The sequence below is a fragment of the Homarus americanus genome, unplaced genomic scaffold (genome assembly GCF_018991925.1).
Source record: "Homarus americanus isolate GMGI-L3 unplaced genomic scaffold, GMGI_Hamer_2.0 scaffold23617, whole genome shotgun sequence".
NCBI classification, from domain to species: Eukaryota; Metazoa; Arthropoda; class Malacostraca; order Decapoda; family Nephropidae; genus Homarus; species Homarus americanus.
Genome location: NW_024720711.1, coordinates 6,493,615 through 6,516,371, shown reverse-complemented (window position 1 = coordinate 6,516,371; position 22,757 = coordinate 6,493,615). Strand labels below are relative to the sequence as shown.

General features: G+C 43.9%; 1 non-coding gene across 1 annotated transcript; it reads right to left on the bottom strand.

The window, feature by feature from the left end:
- Positions 1-21,889: 21,889 nt before the first annotated feature.
- Trnaq-cug lies at positions 21,890-21,961 on the bottom strand. The gene has a single exon. It is a non-coding gene; the product is annotated as a tRNA-Gln (tRNA).
- Positions 21,962-22,757: the final 796 nt, after the last annotated feature.

Here is a 22,757-nt window from a genome sequence, read left to right as displayed (position 1 = left end):
TTTTCAGACACACACACACACACACACACACACACACACACACACACACACACACACACCTATGAGAGGCAGGTGTATAATTAAGGTGATGACTAAGAGGCCACACAACCTGTATTTAAGTTGACTTCATTTATTCATTAAATTTTTAATTCAGAAATACCAGTACAGATTCAGGTAAGTACAGATACAAGTACAGGTACAGATACAAGTACAGGTACAGATACAAGTACAGATACAGGCACAGGTACAGATACAAGCACAGGTACAGATACAAGCACAGGTACAGATACAAGTAAAGCACAATGATCATAGAGCGTTAAGAAGACAATACACACCTGAGATACCTTTTTACACTATTATCACGTCATATAATCTTGTAAAAAACCCAGACGCTTGTGGTGAAGAACATACTCCTGGGAGACGGTAAATGTGAACAGGAATCAGGAAACATATAGTGACGTTTCATTTATTTCTTAGGAAGTAAAAATATGGGAAGAAAATTTAAGCAGCATCGGGAGAGAAGTATTTTTTTTTATTTAGGTTAGATTAGATTAGATTAGATTAGGTTTCGTTTTATTTAGGTTGGAATGGCTAATATTTACATATCCTAGCTTATTTCACCTGATTATTAAACACTCTAATAGTAACCTAACTTAACCTAACCTAACTTACCTCGACCAAGCCTATGCTAGCCCAACCTAGCTCAAACTAACTTAACCTAACCTAACCTAGTGTATTCCCCCCCCCCCTCCTAGCTAACGTTAAAGTATTTTATCATCAGTGCAATAAACTGGGTTTAATCTTCAGGTGATCCCAAAACCTAACCAAAGGGTCTTGACACACGGATAAAAAGAATTCGACCCTCATCACCTAACGATAGGGTCAAAAGTTTGTGAGAGAGAGAGAGAGGGAGAGAGAGAGAGAGAGAGAGAGAGAGAGAGAGAGGAACCAGGTTGAGTAGTAACAAGTTTCCCGAGTGTCAGATAATCAATAATGGGGACTAAGAGGGAATGAAATTTTCAGTAGGGTTAGTCATAACCTTGTAATCGACCCGGGGGAGGCTGCCAGGTTGATGGAGGAGCATAACACGGAGGGATGGACGGTAGGAGAGAGGAAGGGAGGGAGGAAGGGCCGGTAGGGAGGAGGGAGGGTAGGAGAGAGAGAGAGAGAGGGGGGGGGTGAACGGTGGAAAGGAGAGAAGCAGGGATGGTACAGGGAAGGAAGGAAAGACCAAATAGTGTAGACCAGAACCATATTTTGAGATTGCCATGACGAGAGACCAAATTATCACATACAGTATTTTAACAGTGCAGAAACTCACCAGCGAGTCAGTTTATCACGTCATGGTACAGGAGGTGAGTTACATCTGTATACTTCCCCGAGTGTTGTTGTTTGTGTTTAAGACTTTGGTGATGTCATCAAAGTATATACTAATTTTATATTGTATTATAACCATTCACAACATACTATATATTTATGCGAAATTTAAAATGTCTTTATATATACATGACTCGTCTCGCATGTGTGTAGCCTCGGGTTCGATTTCTTGTCGGAGTGGAGGAGTGTGTTCCTTCCTTGTACACCAGTCTAGTACACCAGCCCCTGTACACCAGCCCCTGTACACCAGTCTAGTACACCATCCCTTGTACACCAGTCTAGTACACCATCCCTTGTACACCAGTCTAGTACACCATCCCTTGTACACCAGTCTAGTACACCATCCCTTGTACACCAGTCTAGTACACCAGCCCCTGTACACCAGCCCCTGTACACCAGCCCTTGTACACTCGGTAGTAAAATCAGGACTGTACACTATCTGCTGCGCTTATGGATACTGGAAGAGACCATATGTAGGAAGGAAGGCGGGGGAGGCGACCCACTACCCGCCTTTACCTGTACGTTGATTAATAACCCCCTTGAGTACGATGACTTTAACCCCATTCATTACTATACCTTAAACCCTAGAGTACAGTGTCATCGTATTCGGAGGAATAAGTCATCGTACTGAAAGGGTTACGGCACCGCACCTCATGAAATCGTCATTGTACTCAGTACACCATACTCGAGGGGTTAAATATCCTACTGTGGTAAAGTCCTCGTACTCAAGGGGTTGAGGTCAAGGTGCGTCCGCAAGAGAGTACATTTTTTCGCCATCATGTGATCAACAAGAGGAATCACCGGTCTAGCTCACGCGGCTGCACCTTACCAGAGTCGGACCCTGTGCCTCATTTCGTCTTGTCGATCACATGTTGGCGAGAAAGTGGATGCACTTTTAGGAACCATTGCCAACCCCCAAAGAGAGGAGAATATGATGGAAACATGGTGAATAATAATCATATCTTCAACTTGGTCAATTTTCTTCTTTCGTCTATCATACTTTCTTCCTGGGATTTATTTCTTGTATAGGTGAAGACAAGACTTTACTGACTCACTGAACTTTACTGACTCACTGAAACAGGACACTGATTACTGAGGAAGCTTTGCTATTTATTTATTTATTTATTTTTACAACTTTGAAAAAAAACTTCATTAAAGGAGATTTAATTTACTCTTACCTCAGACACCAAGAGTTTCATCCCCAAGGTGGACATCATAGTAAGAGTGTTCCAGAGTTTTGTATTTTAATGCGTTATTGCTCTGGGGGGTCTTAAAGGGGGAGTTGTGTGATTGTAGTTTCCTTTTTTTTTACATTGTGGTTTTATTCTCATGTCTGTTCTCTTTGTTTTACATTGAGTTTTTTTTGAGGGGTGAGAGACGTTGTTCTTTTACGTACGCTTGAGAGGTTTTTCTTTAGATGTGCTGGGGGTGTGTTGGGATGTCCTGGAGTGTATTAGGATGTGCTAGGGTGCATTAAGGTGTCTGGTGTGCGTTGAGATGTGTTGGGGTCTCTTGGATGTGCTTGGGTGTCTGGGATATACTGAAATGTGATGGTGATTGTGGTGTTCTAAAATGTGTTGGGATGTGTCGAGTTGTGTTGGGATCTCGGGTGTGCTACTGTCTGGGATGTGCTATGATGGCTTGGCTACTCATGGCTGTACTGTACTGTGCCTTACTGTGGTGACGCCGTTGTTTTCGTTTGGTCTCGGTTAGCACCCACACGAGCTACCCACAGATGTCACCCCACACGAGCTACCCACAGATGGCACCCACCCACACGAGCTACCCACAGATGGCACCCACCCACACGAGCTACCCACAGATGGCACTCACCCACACGAGCTACCCACAGATGGCGCCATGAAGACCTTATCAGCATACTGTCATTGTGCCGCAGAGGACATTTGTATTCATAGTTGACAGGGACGAGGGAGGCTATGGCAGTGCTGGGATGTATAGACCAATGCGGGGAGTGACGCTCGAAGGGAAAACTTTAAGATTACAGGAAGATTGTCGTCAGCTTGAGGTGGGCGGCAGACCACGACGTGACTATGGACTCTCTTCTCCTGTAATAAGTTTGAATTGGCTGGTGTGATTAAGCTGGCTGATATGATGACTAAGCTGGATTAGTGGTTTCCATGATATTTAACACTTTCACTGCGCCTCCAAACCTATAACATCAACAACGACAGATGGTATCGTGGCCAAGGTTTGAAGACGCTGTAGTGAAAGGTTTTGAATTTGTTTCGTATCTTCTTCCGGATTCCATTAAGATTAACTTAAACTGTATTTCAAACACCCTAATGCTAACCTAACCTAACCAAACCTAACGTACCATAACTTAATATAACCTAATCTAATCTAACCTAACCTAACCAAACCTAGAGTGAAATAACTAAACTAACACAACATAACACAACTTAATACAATTCAAAATAATGTAAAAATCCCCCAGATGGTGTTAGGGTGTTTAATCATCATGTAAGATAAGCTGAAGTTAAGATGACTTCACCTGTACAAGAGTCAGTGGGTGAGGGAGATAATAACAGGAGAAAGATGATAACAGGAGGATGATGATAACAGGAGGATGATGATAACAGGAGGATGATGATAACAGGAGGATGGTAACAGGATAAATGATAACAGGAGGAAGATGATAACAGGAGGATGAATGATGATAACAGGAGGATGATGATAACAGGAGGATGATGATAACAGGAGGATGGTAACAGGAGATGATAACAGGAGGATGATGATAACAGGAGGATGATGATAACAGGAGGACGGTAACAGGAGAAAGATGATAACAGGAGGAAGCTGATAACAGGAGAAGGATGATAACAGGAGGAAGATGATAACAGGAGGAAGATGGTAACAGGAGAAAGATGGTAACAGGAGAAGGATGATAACAGGAGAAAGATGATAACAGGAGGAAGCTGATAACAGGAGGAAGATGATAACAGAAGGATGATAATGCTGTTCCCACGATATTTATACCAAATTGGCCTTGAAACAGATGTTGACTGAGAGATTCGTGCTGTAGAGGAGGGAGCAAGTCGCTTCTCCCCTGACCGGCTACAAAGTTAACAAGTGACGTAGAAGATGAAGTGAATAGTTAAAGGCTAGTGTTAAGGTAGTCCATTTGCCCTTAATAATCCCAGTTCCGTTTCAATATCCATTTTACAAATGCATAATTACTTTTTCATTCAGGTTTGAGAGAAATGCGTGTCTGAAATATTCTTGTAGTCTCATTTCCACACTCGCCTGGTTGTACGTGTCGACTAAACTTCTTGGATTATATTTTACGTGTTATAAGTGGTGATGATTAGCGAGAAGTATCTTGTGGTTCCTGGTTAGTTGTAGCGCTTGAGGGACAATCTAACCTATGCTATCCTATCCTAACTTAACCTGACTTACCCTATTCTGACCTAATCTACCCTAACCTGCCCTAACCTATCCTGACCTAATCTAATCTATCCTGACCTAACCTACCCGATTCTGACCTATCCTACCCTATTCTGAAATAACCTACCCTATCCTATCCTAACCTTACCTACCCTATCCTAACCTTACCTACCTTATCCTGACCTCTTACCTACCCTAATCTGACGTAACATCCCCTATCCTGACCTAACCTACCCTATTCTCACCTAACCTACCCTATCCTGACCTAATTTAACCTAACCTACCCTAACCTAACCTACCCTACTAAGTGAAATCTCAGAGCGAGGAAATAACATAATGGGAATATTTTGGCATTATAAGATAAAATAAAAGACCAAACTCTCGCATCCTATCTTTAGCAGAACGAGAGTAAGTCTAGCAAGATGTGGTCATGAATTATGTATCACTGTGCTCGGCTTTACTGTGATTCATTGTCATAAAAGAGTCATAAGCTTCCTGGCCAACACTGTATTATTCCTCAGCTAGCAAGAGATGTACAGTTGTCATAGATTGCTTTAGCCAGCCTCTTGTTTTAGTCGTAACAAAAGAAAGTCATTACTAAAATTATTATTCCACTCTGGCGTAGTTTCAGTTTAATGTAGATTTTTCATGAGGTAATATTCTTTCAGATATGGATAGCAACACAAGACTATGTTCTGATTCGCCCCCAGGATTCTTGTCAGTTAACGAGTTGACGCCTATCGTAAACTTAGTAAAGTAAATTTCCAGAGGTAATTCTACAAACTTCTCAAGATTTTAGAAGAAGGAGAAACTAGTTGGTAGAGATGCGGGCTTGTGTAACTTGTTGGATAATTCTTTAGGCTCAGTTCCTTCCTCAGACAGCGCCTCGTCATCAATGATACAAAGGCCATTATCAAGAGCGGCTGTGTGCAACCTAACTTTATCTCTTTCACCAGTTAATTATATAAACTTTTTGCTTCGTTCAACGTGTGGCTGATGTTCTTTTTAGCAGAAACAGTCATCTGCCTTTCGTATTGGATGACTCCCACCACGGCCTCGAGGGATATTTCTCCTGATGGGTCGAACTTGGTGTAAGAGACTCTTGACTCAGTTTCAGAAGATGACGATTCATCATCACCGCTGCCAAAGGCACAACTCAGGGTAGTTGCGCTTTTATGAGCTCAGACAAGTAGACATTCACTCATTTCTTCCATAAATAATCAGGTTTTCTTAGCAGACTCGCGTTAATATTTCCACTGCTAAAAATATAACACAATTAACAGAAGGAAGGTGGTCAGGAGCCACGACCAACAGTATGACGCAGTGGGTCTCGAATATGTCAGGTAACTTGTGGCTGCCATAGTCAAAATATCCTTCAAAGATTTATTTTTATACATTCAAACAAACATTTCTCCATATTTCATTAAAAGATGTTTTAATCGTCTGCTGACAGTCACACAATACATCAAAGAAAGTTCGCCCGCTGAGGTGCTCTTAAGGCTTCCCTGGAGTGTTACTTGTTTCAACCGGGAGTCTTTGAGGGGAAGACTAAGTGCTTTATTAAACCTGTACTTAACTTTCGTGTCATATTTAATAAATTTTAAGTTAGTGAAGCAATACGCAACCGTCAGGAACCCATTGCCCAGGTAAAGTTAGGCAGCAGGTATGAAGGTGTGACGTGTGGTGAGCATCAGTGCCTCTTGTCTCCTTCGTAAATGACACACTCACATCGTCCAGTACCTTGTCAGTAATAGTGGGTAAACTTGTTGTGTGGTGATTAGGTTGTGAGATACAACAATAAGGTTAAGGTAGAGATCAAGAGTCTTCCCGGACAGCTTAACCTGATCCAAGTCAGACTCCATAGCTTCTGTTGTATCAGGAAGCGTCGTCATATGAGAACCAGACGAGGATCTCACTTGTTAAGCCGGGTATAAGAACCTTCAACACTAGATAAATGGGAAGGAGGTGGGAGGGGATGATCCAGTTGAACGTTACTCAAACACAAGTGCCGAGTCAGTGTTGTTGTTGTCGGCCAAGATGAAATGAGGAGACTGAGGAAGATATAGTTGGACACCTTTGGTAACCGCTTCTCCCTTAACCAGGTTACAGCCGTTCATGAAATCTAGTTTCACTAAACCTTTGTCTTCACTTAGATCGTTGATAGCGGCCCCGAGCTGCACGGATTGTTGCCTCGCAACCTTGAGGGATTCCTAAAGTATGTTGACTCGGTTTCAGTAATGTGGCGGCCTCTCTGACACCTTCTGAAGAATCAACAAGGCGACGGACTTGTTGCCAACACCAGAAAATGAAAATCCACCGACTTATTTTCCTTTCCTCTGTACACAAAGAGATGCACTGTGGAAGAGCAGCATGATGGCACAAGACCCCTTGCCAGCGAGGTAGTTGTTGATGAAACTTATGATCATGAATACAGCTTCAGCAACCGAGCTAAAGACTTTGGATTAGCAATTTCCTTTAATAAATTACGTTCGTTCCACTGTAAAGTCTCGTGAAGAGGCTGGTAGGAATGTTATAATTGTTGTATATATCTGGCTCCTGGAGGGATGATCATTCTTTCCTGGCTGGTGATGCGATAAGAAGGATTTTGACAGTGATGGACGGTGGAGGCGAGCGCTTCTCTTCACCAACCTCTCTTGTGGCATCATCTTCAGGAACAACACGAGTCTTCAGTAGTGATTAATATTCTTCTTCCTGTAGTGTTTTGTTTCATCAAGGTTTGCTAATTCGGGCTCTTACGTGGACGAACAGGGGAGTTTGTTACTGGTTCATCCCCCTGGAGGCCGTCAGATTACCATACCTTTGATTGCTTTACTAAATTAATATACTGTAACAATAATAATAATAATAATCAACTTCTTCATAAAATTATATCTATATTCAATACAAAAACAAAAGTCAATGAACAATAAATGAACAAGATGTAAATAAAAAGTAACATAATAACAAACATTATCTTTCTGAAGGTTTGTCAACATCTCTCGTCTGAACTACGATACTGCCATCACATTACTCACAGTACGTCACAGGGTCCTCTAAACACCATGACAAACGCTCATACACGTCCAACTTGCATAAACATAAGCTTGGAACCTGGTGTTTGTTCCTAGGTGTTGACGTTGATAGTCTAGTCTCCTTTACTTTCCTGAGGCATTGTATAATAATTGGTTACCTGTTGGTGGGTTGATTATAGCTGATTGTTTCACTGTTGTAGATACTGTTGTTTTGATTACCTGTTTGAGGCTGTCTGTTAAAATGAGGTTCAAAAAGGCTGTTTAAAGAATATATTAACTGTTGTTTTTCTTGGAAGGAACTGACAATAACATATACTGTGGGGGTTGTGTATGATAAAACGATCTCAGTATTTACAAAGCAGTAAAACACCTGGCCTCGTAACGGGTCTCGTGCGTGCGTGTTCCTCTCTACCACTATGTCCACGACCTCCCTTGACTGAAAAAGTTCTAAGACTATGCGAGAAGACTTGTACCATTATGTAAACGAAGAGGAGTTTGAGGTGGGCTTCTGGCAGCATGAGGAGGAGGCTGATGGGGGAAGAGGAGGGAGGGAGGGGGCAAGGGAGGGAGGGAAGCGGGGAGGGGGAAAGGGATGGGGGTAAAGCGAGGGAGTAAAGTGACTTAGAATGTGTGGTCGAGGAGTCTGATGGGGAAGTATAAGATTATGAGACAACGTTTATAAGACTTGTGGAGTACCGTGAGTTAATGCTACTACTAATAAGACTCGAGGCTTATACACATCTGAACCGACTTCGTAATTTCAACTTTGTTTTTAACCGAGAGAAAATAATCGTAATAGCAGGTTAGGTTAGGTTAGGTTACGTTACGTTAGAGAGGGTTAACTAGGATTAGGTTAGGTTAGGTTAGGTTAGGTGACCGTTAAGATTGATCATTCACTTGTACTCCCGTATGAATACGAAGATTAAATGTAGACATACTGACCTATATGAGACGACTGGACACTCCCTCAGTAAATCGGTTTACCTTGTGTCAGTAACAGTGTTCAGCAGATGTCATTACTGGGCTCACCCAGCTGACACCGGTACAGGGGACTTATTATGATGATATGTTGATGATTAATAATGTAAGTTAAGAAGCCATGGTGTGCAAGAAAGGGGGCTTCATATGCATGAGGCATGACGAAGTAAGGGACCTTACAGCAAATATGTTGAAGGAAATCTGCCGGGATGTCATGGTAGAACCGACCCTCCTTCCATTGGATGGTGAGATCTTCCAACATAGGACTTCAAACACATCTAACGAAGCCCGTGTGGACGTCAGTTGTCGAGGATTCTGGACGCGGGGACAGCGAGCTTTCTTCGACATCAGGATTTTTGATCCCATGGCCGCTTGTCACCGTAACCTAGCTCTCGATGCTGCACACAGGAGGAACGAGAACGACAAGATAAGGGCATATGGGGAGAGAATCCAAAACGTTGATCAAGGCAGCTTCACTCCTCTGGTGTTCACAACCTATGGTGGGATGGGACCAAGTGCAAGATATTTCTACGCCAGACTCGCGGAGGTGATCTCCGAACAGAAGCAGCAGCCCAGAAGTTTCGTTACAGCCTGGATGAGATGTCGACTGTCTTTCTCTCTCCTTCGGTCGGCTTTGCTCTGCCTCAGGGGAACGAGAGCTTCTGCCCCAATTCCGACAACTGCTGCAGATGTCGACTATGAGGCTACTGTCACTGAATGCCGCATAGATCTGCGGCTCAACTAATTTAACACAGATAGGATAGCTACATATGTATTAGGATATTTAATATTAAGGTAATTAAATGGTGGCGAAGGTGTGGCTATTGGGGGAGGCTGGAGGCCACGTTTATTAAAAAAAAATTGTAGTAGTAGTATCGTTATTATTATTAGTAGTAGTAGTAGTAGTAGAAAGATAATGATGATGATTAATGCTACAACGTCATTATTAAAAGAACTCGCGTCTTGGTGACATTATTTAAAGCTGAGTTAAACACAACTTCCTCTCAACCATCTTGTAAGTTATCTTGTTAAGTGAGAAATACTCAAGAGTTATCTTTAATTTATTTACGATACATTTAGAAGAAAACATGCCACAAGTTATCTGAGGAAGATAATGAAAGATAATTATATATGGTCCTGTTTAGCGTATTTATTCGGTGTAAATACGACTGTTGCTGAGTGTAACATTAAGACACTACTACTACTACTACTACTACAACCCGCAAGACGACCAGGAAGGAGGAAAAGGTGGCCAAGGAGAAGGGCGGAGAAAGTACGGGGCAGGAACCAATCAGGAAAATGCGAGCGTTGGCCTAGGGGAGGAGCTAGTGGGCGGGGGAGAAAGCGCGGGAAGGAGCGAGAGGCGTTACACATGCAAACTTAAACGGGTCGAGGCCGCCGCCTGCATTCGTAAATATATTTATTACTGAACAACCACACCCGATATAACCTTTCAACTCACCTTAATTGTTGACTGGGATGTCTCTAGGTACAGTCCGGCCTCTCTGGTGCTGGGGAAGACGACCATAACCAAAATTGAAATCAGTAAATTGCCGTGGGAAAGCCCGGGAAGGCACCTAGTGGGCGGGGCAACGACGTGTGCGCGGAGCATTCGGGCCACGCCAGCAAAAGAGGCTCATAAGACACGGTGTTGCGCTGGTATGGGGCGACGGGGCGCGTCCCTGGGAAGGCCTGAGTCCCGTGTCGTTTCTCCTTCTCTTAATTTCTCCCATTCTCTTCTTTATTTTTATTAATCACTTCTATATATAAGGAGAACGCGTTATCTAGGGTATCCTTATAGGTCATGGGTTCGATCTGAACACGGTGGGGAGGGTGTTAACCAGTGTAGCATGACAGGTTTCCTCCTGTACTAACACTGTAGAATGAGCCACCCGACGACTAGTAAGCTGATAAGTGGTGAAATAATAAGTACAAAAATAGAATAGATAAGAGAGAGAGAGAGAGAGAGAGAGAGAGATCAGCAGTAAGTTCCCGCTTCCTCCACACCATTATGCAGAGAGCAAAACGTTAACTTAACCACAAAATTATTAATTCTCGTCCTGGAGTTCATAAAAGATATTTTGGGAGGAGGAAAGTTGTGGTCCAGTTAACAGGAGGATTCTCGGCTAATTACCCCGAGTTTTGTTACATGTTGGTGAACTACTGAAGTTTGTTGATGGTGTAATACTTTAATGACGAGGTCTCTCTCTTTCGTGTAACGCTATAATAAGTGCTCTCTCTCTGCTGACCAAGAGGAGGACACACACACACACCCAACCTAATATAACCTAACCGAACCTAACCTATCTCTACTGTAAACCATAACATGAAAACAAAATCGTATAATTACAAGCTGATTTTTTCCTTTTTAGGCCCTTGGTTCCTAGGGCCGAAGGAAGGTCTACCCCCCTCCCCATTCTCCCTTTCTCTCTCTCCGCCTTGATACGTCAGAGCTAATTCACTACGACACACTCACACACTCACACTTCTTACCTCTGTTCGTCCAAAATTTCTTCCATCTATCTATATAAAACAAAGAAGTATGTCTGTTTGTTTGTGTGTGGTGTGTTTGTGTGTGTGTCCGCATGAGAATCTCGGAAACTACTTTACCGATCTGTAGTGATGATGGATGGTGTTATATGTAGTGATATGCAAGCGATACAAGCGGAGCAGGGAGGTATGATCTTTCTCGATGCACCTGGCGGGACAGGAAAAACATTCCTGATCAACCTTCTGTTGGCCAAAGTACGTCATCAGGGGAAAATTGCTCTTGCTGTGGCATCCTCAGGCATTGCTGCAACACTACTAGAAGGAGGACGTACTGCACACTCAACATTTAAACTGCCTCTCAACTTCGCTCACAATGAGAATCCAGTGTGCAACGTCAAAAAAGGATCGGCAAAGGCAAAACTCTTAGAAAAATGCAGCCTCATAGTCTGGGATGAATGCACTATGTCTCACAAGTTAGCGTTTGAAGCATTGGACAGGACCTTGCAAGACATACGAGAAAATGACCAGCTATTGGGTGACATTACAATGTTCATTGCTGGAGACTTTCGCCAGACCCTACCTGTCATTGCTAGAAGCACTCCAGCTGATGAACTGAATGCGTGCCTCAAGGCATCGTACCTTTGCAGAAGTGTTCAGACACTCACCCTATCCACAAACATGAGAGTACATCTACAAGGAGATCAGGATGCTGGACGGTTTGCAAACTTTGTACTACAGATTGGGAATGGAACTTTCCCTGTTGATTCAGAAGGACAAATAATCATTCCTCAAGGATGTGGAAATGTTGTAAAGTCCTCAACTGAGCTCACTAACATGGTCTACCCAAACATTATCCACCACTACAAGGATCACAAGTGGCTGCGTGAACGCGCAATTCTGGCACCAAAGAATGAAACAGTGGCTGAAATCAACATGACTCTACTCAGACAGCTTCCAGGCAGTGAGACCAAGCAGTCCAGTACCCTGCAGAATTCCTTAATTCTTTGGAGCCCGCTGGATTGCCTCCTCTCCACCTCACTCAAGATTGGAACTCCTATAATGCTCTTAAGAAATCTTGAACCACCAATCCTCTGCAATGGCACAAGACTGGTGGTGAAGAACATGATGCCACATGTACTGGAAGCTACAAAACTGAAAGGAAAAGCTAAAGGAGTGGACATTTTTATACCAAGGATACCTCTCGTCACCACTGACCTGCCATTTGAGTTCAAGCGACTTCAGTTCCCGGTTAAAGTGAGCTTTGCCATGACCATCTACAAAAGCCAGGGACAGTCCCTAAAGATGGTTGGCCTAAACCTGGTGTTTCCTTGCTTCTCTCATGGACAGTTCTATGTTGGATGCTCTAGAGTGGGAACTGGCAAAAATCTGTACATACTTGCTGCTAATGGCAAAGCCAAAAATGTGGTCTACCTTAATGCACTACAGTAAGACAATGTTGAGCCTCCCGGAGGGTGGCGTCCTTTCGTGGCCTAGTGAAAGAGCCGCCCGGAGGGCGGCGATTCTGCTTGTCTATGTATATAAAAAACCGGTATAACACGGGTATTGGTTTAACTGTATATAAAAACTATAGTCATTGCTTATAGACTAAATCCAAACTCATTTTCGTGTTTTAAATCATTGTGAGTACATTTTTATTCCTTATATCAACCCGGAACTGTTTATAGTGGAGGGCTGTAGTCGCCAACCTTCAGATATGATGATGGCACCTTGTTTGATGTGTTGTGTCAGTTGTTAAAGTTTTGCGTCGTGCTTATGTTGTGTGGAGTGTGAGTGTTCCATCATGTGATTTTGTGTTGCGTCATATGTTTATGTTGCATCATATGTTTATGTTGTGTTGTGCTTATGTTGTGTCATGTGTTTATGTGTTACATCATGTGTTTGTGTTGCATCATGTGTTTTGTGTTGCATCATGTGTTTGTGTTGCATCATGTGTTTGTGTTGCGTCATGTGTCTGTGTTGCGTTATGTGTTTGTGTTGCATCAAGTGCTTATGTGTTACGGCATGTGCTTTTGCTGCATCATGTGTTTATGTTTTGCGTCATGTGCTTGTGTTGCGTCATGTGTTTGTGTTGCATCATGTGTTTGCGCTGCATCATGTAATTTGTGTTGCGCCACGTGGTTCATGTAAGGAGAGGAATGGAAATACGAGAGAAGGTGAGAATAAACACAAGAGGATAAAGAATAAGACAAGAGAGAGAAATGCTTGAAAAGAATACGATAGAGAAGAGAGGAAGTGACAAATGAAGAAAGAGGAACAGTGAAAAGATAGAAGTGACCCAATCAACAACAAGGTCCTCTTAATAAGTTTAGCCTTCAACTCAGGGGAACTTATGTGTGTGTGTTGCAGCCTGCCAGTGAAGCTTGACACACCTGCCTCACTCATTCCGTGTACCTGAGAACTGATTAACATTGACAGGTGTGTTGTGAAGCTTAACACACCTGCCTCACTCATCCCGTGTACCTGGGAACTGATTAACATTGACAGATGTGTTGTGAAGCTTAACACACCTGCCTCACTCATCCCGTGTACCTGAGGACTGATTAACGTTGACAGATGCAGGTAACAGAACTTCTGGTGGTGAGCGGAGATATTAGTATAGGAATGACACCCGGAATATACTGTCAGTGGACCGATATATCTCCTATAACAGTGTTGGTGGGGTTGTGATATAACAACCACCACCAAAGGTTATATTCCAAGATTGTATTAGTCGGTCTCTGTATTTACCAGAGATGTAGAAAAACATATTAGAATGCCTCTCTCTACTTCTAATGATCGGGAGGTCCCTCAAGTGAACCAGAGGGGAGGGAATGGGATGGGATGGGAAGGGAGAGAAGGGGAGGGGAATGGAAGTAGGCCTCTAGGGAAGGTGGATGACGTGGCTCAAGGTTAGCGCTGCTGTGTTATGGAGGGGGGGGAGGGGAGAGGCAGGCAACGGAAATTGTGCTCACGAGGCGGTGGTGGTGTGGCAGGCGTCCCGTGGCTGGCGTGTGCAATATCCACGACACCAACAAATGTGGGAGGAAGAGGAACAGGAGGAGAAAGAGGGGTAGGAGGAGGAAGAAGGGCAGGAGGAGGAAGCGGAGCAGCAGGAGGAAGCGGAGGTGCGACTTATGCTGGGAACGTCGCCGCCGCACTAGCCGGACACGACCGCCCAATAAAACGACGGGGATATGTCTCACTCGCCTGGCGCGCTAGAGGACGAGGTCTGCCGTGACAGTCACAGTGAGAGCTGGAAGCACGGAAACCCTTACACCTCTTCCTTCCCTACCTAGAGGCACAATCCCTTAGTTCCCTCAGTAATAGTAGTAAAAGTTATTAATTAAGGATGGTTGAGGTATAAAGACAGTCCTAGATAGATCACCGTACAACTTCACATAACAAGACAGTACAGGTCTGCAAACAATAGTAAATAGTAAATCGATTCGGTCAAAGACATTTTAAGGCCAGCGCAGATTTTGGCAGGAGCCCCAGGTGTGTTGACAAGAAGAATTATCTAATTACCTGAAGCTTAGGCACCCTAGCTTATTTCTTCTGATGGTTAAACACCTTAACTCTATTTAGGGGGGGGGGGTTTAGGTCGTGTCTGTCATGGTCTTAGATGGGAGTTTCGTTCTGGTTGGTGGCTCTCCTTCCCTCTTTTTCCTTTCCCCTCCCTCTCTCTCCCTTTCCCTCCCATTTTTACTAATTCCCCCCTCTCTTCTTCCCTCTTCTATCAATCCCCTCTCGCCCTTCTTTTACCAGTTCCCCTCTCCCCTACCTCACTCCCCTCGTTCAATTCCCCTCTACCTTCTCTCCATCCTCTCCTCACTCTCCATCCTCTCCCCTTCCCTTTTCCCCATCCCTTCCTCTTTCTCTCTCTCCCCCTTCCCCGTCCCTTCATCTCGCCTTCTCCGTCCTTCTCCCCTCCTCCTTCCCCCTTACCCTCCTTTCCCCCTTACCCCCACCCCTTCCCCGTTCCTCTCCCTCCTCCTCCCCCTCACCTTCCTCTTCCTTCATCTCCCGTCCCACTCTACCCTTCTCACCCCTTCCCCTTTCTTACCCCCCCCCCCTAGTCCGCCAGGGTATTAAACTTGTGGTATACGTTAAAATTTCCGGAGGCCACGGCTTGGGTGGTTGTGGGGAAGGGGAGCTGTACAGGTGTGGCCAGAATTCCCTGAACACCTCTGGCAATATCTGGGCGCTATCTCCTAAAGGATCGTGTAGGTTAAGAGGTGATGTGGAGTTTTAACATGTACAGTCGCGGACAAAAGTTCGCTCCCCGTAGTGATACTGAATCACGGGAATGAGTCTCCGAACTTACTTACCCTGAATGTTGTCTGGTGCGGGTGTGCTGTTTTATCTCACTTGGGGTCGATACTGCTTCATTTTGGGAGGGAGCATACTTTTGACCCCGACTGTACTTAGTGTCATAGTTTTTGTTTTCTGTGTTGTTTGGTATTCTTAATTGATTTGTAATGATAAATAGCGTTCATCACTCTTAAACACTTGAAAAGTAGCATTCATCATTTACAAACCAATAAGAACATAAGAATGGAGGAAACTCCAGCTGGCTTATTGACCCATACTGGGCAGTCCCGTTTACACCCAACCCCTATTGCTCATATATCCGTCCAACCTCGGGTATATATGAAGCTATCCAGCGTGTTCGAATTAATTATAACGTTCTTTAACTTGTTCCACTCATCCACTATTCTATTTCCAAATCAACGTTTACCTAACTCGGATTTCTCTATAACAACGTTGTTCATCTGATATCTGGTTTCTCTGTTTACATCACCTAGACTTAAATATTATACATTTGTCCACATTAAATTATCTGCCATTTTTCAGACCATACCATTTTTTTTAGATCTTCCTGTGGTTTTGCAGTCCTCGTCAGATTTAATTTCACACCCTATAAACCAGTGAAAAGTAGCGTTCATTACTTATAAACCAGTGAAAAGTAGCGTTCATCACTTATAAGCCAATGAAAAGTAGCGTTCATTACTTATAAACCAGTGAAAAGTATCGTTCATCACTTATAAACCAATGAAAAGTAGCGTTCATTACTTATAAACTAGCGAAAACTAGCGTTCATTACTTACAAACCAGTGAAAAGTAGCATTATCACTTATAAACCAATGAAAAGTAGCATTATCACTTATGAACCAATGAAAAGTAGCGTTCATCACTTAAAACCAATGAAAAGTAGCGTTCATTACTTATAAACCAATGAAAAGTAGAGTTCATTACTTATAAACCAGTGAAAAGTAGCGTTCATTACTTATAAACTTATATACTGTAAATAGATAGATAAGTATATAAACATGATGAACAGTATACTCAGCATCGCCTTAGTCGGAGTCAGTATATGCTGAGGTGAATATAAAATAGTGAACGAGAGAGAGAGAGAGAGAGAGAGAGAGAGAGAGAGAGAGAGAGAGAGAGAGACCACAGTACGCCTCACGATCATCATCAACCACGAGAAAATAAAACGCTGGACAATTTGTCTCTCCATCGAGCGGTGTCCTCCCGCCCCCAGCTCTCACTCCTAGACCTCCACTCCCAGACCTCCACTCCCACTCTCACTCCCCCATCCACACCGAAATGTCCTACCTCCTCCCTCATTCCACACTCCTCTCTCCCTCCTCCCCACACTTCTCTCCACCCCCATTACCCCTCAACCCTCTCTCCCACTTCCCTCCTCTTCACCCCCCCCTCACTTCCCACCCACAGCGAAATGTCCTACTTCCTCCCCCACTCCATACTCCTTTCCCCTCCCCACCTCCCCTCCATACACCTCTTCCCAACCCTCACCCTCTTCACCCCATTAGCTTCCCACTCCCCACTACCCACCCCCCTCCCCACCCCTTCCCCCCTCTCCTCCCTCCCTCCCCCCTCAACGAAATGTTCTACCACTTCAACCTCCCCACGCCCCACCACCCCCCAACCCAACCTCTACCCCTCCCACCACCCCAACCCTCACCACCCCACCACCCCACATTCCCCAACCACTCACTCCCCCACCCACCACCACCCCCCTACCCGAATTCAGAGCAAGAAGACATTTCCTAGCCTCTTAGTGAACATTTTAAAAAGAGATGGAATGACAAGTTAGGCGGAAAAATGTCCCGACCCAAGACTGCCCTGGAGAAGACGCTGCTTGAGCTTGTCTGAATGTGCTAAATTGCTAATTGTGGTTGACGGTAGGGAGGGTGGAGGGGGAAGGTTAGGCAGGTGGGGGTGAGGTCGGAGAGAAAATTGGTTTGTTGTTAGAAATGGGTTGAAAGTGGATGGTTATAATGAGATGATGGGTTTTGGGTGAGGGTGGGGAATATTTTGTATGGGTGTTTGAAATGGGTGGTTATGGGTGATTGTAATGGGTGTTTTGGGTGACTGGTTGTAATGTGGGTATGGAGTTTTATGGTTGTAATGAGTAAGAATTGGATGATTTGAAATGGGTATTGGATGACTGTAATGGGGGGGGGATACCTGGAGAGAGGGAGGAGAGGTCCACTGTTAGTTCTTATACAACCAACTAATTAGGCGGGGGTGCAGAATGGGAGGGAGGGGGTAAATCGAAGGAAGGGGGGAATGAGGGGGGGGAGGGGGAAATTGGAGGGAGAGGAGGACATGAGATGGAAGGGGAAAATGGGAGGGAAATGGGATGGAGGGGGAACAAGTAGCAAATAATACTACCCATTCATCTCTTAATACCTGACGCACATGAACACACATACACACGAATTGGTGGTGTACACATGCTTACTGGAAACGCACATGATTGGTAGATACGCATGGATGTATGTTTGACTGGATATAAAATAATGTAAACAATACTGTACAGCACGGGAGGGTATTAACACACACACACATACACATACACACATACACACACACACACATACACACACACACACACACACACACACACACTTGATTAACTAACTCTTCCCAGTGCTCCTCGTCTCACCTGTCAGAGTCGTAGCCAGGGTTTAAACACGCTGGTCAGCGCAGTTACGGATTTGGTATAAAGTACAGGTGGAGGAATTCCCATATTGTGACATTTTCAGTGGGAGTTTGGTGCTACGTACAAGTGGAATAATTTGCATATGGTGATAATTTCAGTAAGACTTTGAAATATAGGGAAATTATGTATGTGGCGACAGTCTCATAAAAATGGCGCCTTGATTAAGAGAATTTATTTAGAAATATCAGTGCAGGTAGAGATTTACGTGTTAAAAGTACTGGGTATAATAATTCGCTGGCACCGACGGTATCACAAGAATGGTGTTTCAACCCAGCAGTGAAGAACATGGTATATATTATTATTATTACTTAGGTTTTGGTAATAACTGTGGATATGTTTTGTATCTTAATCATAATAACAAATAGAAATACACAAATACACCTGAAGATTAGCCCACTCATTTTATTTCACCATGACATTAACCACGCTAACGCTAGCCTAATCGAAACTAACTTAATCTAATTTAACCTAATCTAAGCTAATGAAATCTGACCTAACATGAATTGACCACACGAAACCTAACCTAACGAAATCTAACCTAACCTAACCTATATAACCCAGCCCAGCCCCCAAGTAACGTTGAGGTGTTTTATCATCAGGTGAAATAAGCTAGGGTGAGGTGAAAGGAGTGGACACCGCCAGGTATATAAGGGCGACAGGCGTTCCTCACTTGACATAATCCCATTACATAATAATAGGAGGTAAGCGCCCTCGGCCATTGGGAACTTGCCAATTTCGGATACATCGCCAAATTGGACGCGATCAAACACCCCTTCATGTGTTACAATACTCGTGCCAGTTCTACCCCGGGATTAATTTTGCTCTGGTCTGCACCGACGCTCACCAACGCTTAGCTCAGCAATGAAAACAAAACACGCGCTCGCTTGCCATTGTTTACCGTGTTAGAAGCGTCGCTGGCTTGTTTGTGAAGCACCCCAGAGCTAGTTTGTTTGTGTGCTGGTGGTGGTGTCAACCTGCTCACTGATAATCTAGATTGTATTTCCTCTCCTCTCGTGTGTGTGTGTGTGTGTGTGTGTGTGTGTGCAGGCCGGTGTCGCATGCTTGAGAGAACGTACTCAGGGGTCCGTACTCTGACAATGGATGGACTTTATTGGGGTTCTCTCATTATCGGAGTCTGGCCGCTTTATTGGCACGGGTGTGGAGGCGATTCAACACCTCGCCTGGGGATAAGGGCGATGTGTAATCTGGGTGTGTTTTAATCAGTGGATGCTGGAGGGGGGAGGCGAATTAAACGAGACCGTCTTGAACTGTGGTGGTGTTTCTCTCTGATTGCTTCCCCCCTCCTCCTTCCTCCTTCAGGCACACACACACACACACACACACACTCTCTCTCTCTCTCTCTCTCTCTCTCTCTCTCTCTCTCTCTCTCTCTCAACTCTAACTTTATGTAATTTGACTCTTTTTATCTCTCTCCCCTCTTCCTCTCCTTTTTTCCTCCTCGTACTTCCACACTTTACTCTGGTTCTCCTCCCCCTGGCTGGAGGTATGTCCAAAGTAAGAGAGAAAGAGAGAGAGGGGGTGAAGAGGGAGTGAAGTACAGGGCGGGAGGGAGGAAGGGTGCAGAATGAAGGGAGGATAAGGAAGAAAGGGGGTAGAGGGAGAGGGAGGGAGAGGGAGGGGAGGTAGGGGTGGAAGGAGGGAGAGTGGGGAGGCAACGGGGGAGAAAGGGTGAGGTGGGAGGTAGAGAGTGAGAGGTGGAGGATGAGGAAGAACGGAAAGAGGGAGGGTGAGGGAGAAGGGAGGTAGAGAGAGAAAGGGGGGTAAGGAGAAAAGGAAGGGGGAGAGAGAAAAAGGATGAGGAAAAAGGTTTTTTTTTACTTTAACAAATTTATTGGCAGAGCTTGTAGTACAGTTTGCCTATTCTGAGTAATTCAGTTAGGTCTTGACACTGAAGGTGGCATCACTTCTCACTGCCACGCAGGACAGAGGTTCATACACAAAGAAATACATCAAATTCATTAACAGCTATAAATGTATAGAGGTCAGATTCATATGGGTAATGTCACTGTTCACTGCCATGCAGGACAGAGGTTCGTACTCAAAGAGATGCATCATATTCATTGACAGTACATATACATATATGTACACACACACATACACATACATACATATACACATATACATACACATATACATGTACATATATATACACATATGCACACATACATATATATACACATATGCACACATACATACATACATATACGTCGGTCAGGGAGTTAGTGGAAGAGATGGAGGGTGAGGAGGGAAGGAGGTAGAGAAGGGGGAGGGAGCAAGGAAGGAGGTACAGGGAGGGTAAGGAGGAAGGGAGGCAGAGACAGATAGGGGGGAGGAAGCAAGAAATAAGGTAGAAAGAGAGAGGGAGAGAAGGAAAGAGGGAGAGACAACGGGTGAGGAGAGAGAGAGAGAGAGAAATAGAGAGAGGAGAGTAGGGAAGAGGGAGGGAGGTGACAGTCGATCTTCCTATGTGTTGCTATTGGCGGAGTAGCACTCAGGGGCCAGCAGCTAGCCTAACCTCTCTCTCTCTCTCTCTCTCTCTCTTCCTCTTCTTCCTCCTCCTCTCTCTCTCTTGCACTCAATCTCTCAAGCCTCTTTCTTTAGTGACACCACATATGCGCATACACACACTTGCGCACACGTGGCTAGGGATATCTAAACACGGACGTACACACACGCATTCACCTACATATCTCTTTGGACTCCGGTAAGCAAACACACACACACATACACAGAGGAGAGCGGTTTGGTACAGCTCATTATTAAATTAATATAATTCTCTTCCCATCGTCATTTACTATCTCGTGTTGTTCATTATCTCCCGCCTTCTATTTTCTTCCTCTCTCTCTTTCTCTCTTATTCTCTATTATCTATCTCTTCTATCATCTGCTTTTCTTATGCAGTGATATTTATTTGTCATCTGATTCAGTTATAAATATTTCTTTCATTTTTTTTCATTATCCATTACTTCATTCATTTGTTTCTTTCATTATCCATTACTTCATTCATTTGTTTCTTTCATTATCCTTTTTTCATCATGTTTCTTTAATTATCCTTTTTTCATCATATGTTTCTTTCATTATCCTTTTTTCATCATATGTTTCTTTCATTATCCTTTTTTCATCATATGTGACTTTCATCTGGTTCTCTCTCCTCTCTCTCTTTCATTGTCGGTTTCTTACTTACAATAAACGTGTGAGACAGTAGTAGTATATTGTGAACGTTTAAAGTGACGTATGAGGCTTCACGCGACGTTTAAGACATTAATATTGGCGTATAATTCCCTATGACGGCGTTTAAACATTTAAAACAATGTGTAGGACTCTGAAATCGACGTATAAATCATTTAACTCGACGTAATCGAACCTTTGAATCGACGTACAAGGCGTTAAAGAGACGCGTGTGACTTTTAAATCGACGTACACGTCCTGAATTTAAATCAACGCACACAGCTGCTAAATTGACGTAAGCAACCTTTAAAATTAACGTACGTGAGTGACCTTTAAGTCGACGCATATGACTAAAAAGTCAACGTCTTCGACGTTAAAACACGACCAGGTCTCACCGAGACTCGAACTCGGATTGTTGGATTCAGAGTCCAAAGTGCTAACCATTACACCATGAGACCACGGAGGGCGAGTGTCCAATAGTGGAGCCTTGAGCTGTGTGTGTGTGTGTGTGTGTGTGTGTGTCTTATCAGATAGTAGAAAAAAGCAATTTGTTTTTTGTTGTTTTTTGTTGCAGTCAAATTGAATTAACTATTTTAAGGTTATCCGGTCAAAATACAGCCCAGCAAAGACCATATATGAATTTAACATAACTTCCAGCTTCTAGTAAGCAGGTTGACCACAGGTAAACACAAATGTCTTCACCATTTTTCTTTTTCTTATAAACTGAACGAGTCTACAGCTAACTGTTGCCTTCACCTGTACACACCTGTTAGCCTCACCTGTACACAGCTGTTATTCTCACCTGTACTCACATGTTAGCCTCACCTGTACACACCTGTTAGCCTCACCTGTACACACCTGTTAGCCTCACCTGTACACACCTGTTAGCCTCACCTGTACACACCTGTTAGCCTCACCTGTACACACCTGTTACCTCACCTGTACACACCTGTTAGCCTCACCTGTACACAGCTGTTATTCTCACCTGTACCACATGTTAGCCCTCACATGTTAGCCTCACCTGTACACACCTGTTAGCCTCACCTATATACACCTATTACCCTCACCTGTACACACCTGTTACCCTCACCTGTACACACCTGTTAGCCTCACCTGTACACAGCTGTTATTCTCACCTGTACTCACATGTTAGCCTCACCTGTACTCACATGTTAGCCTCACCTGTACACACCTGTTAGCCTCACCTGTACACACCTGTTAGCCTCACCTATATACACCTATTACCCTCACCTG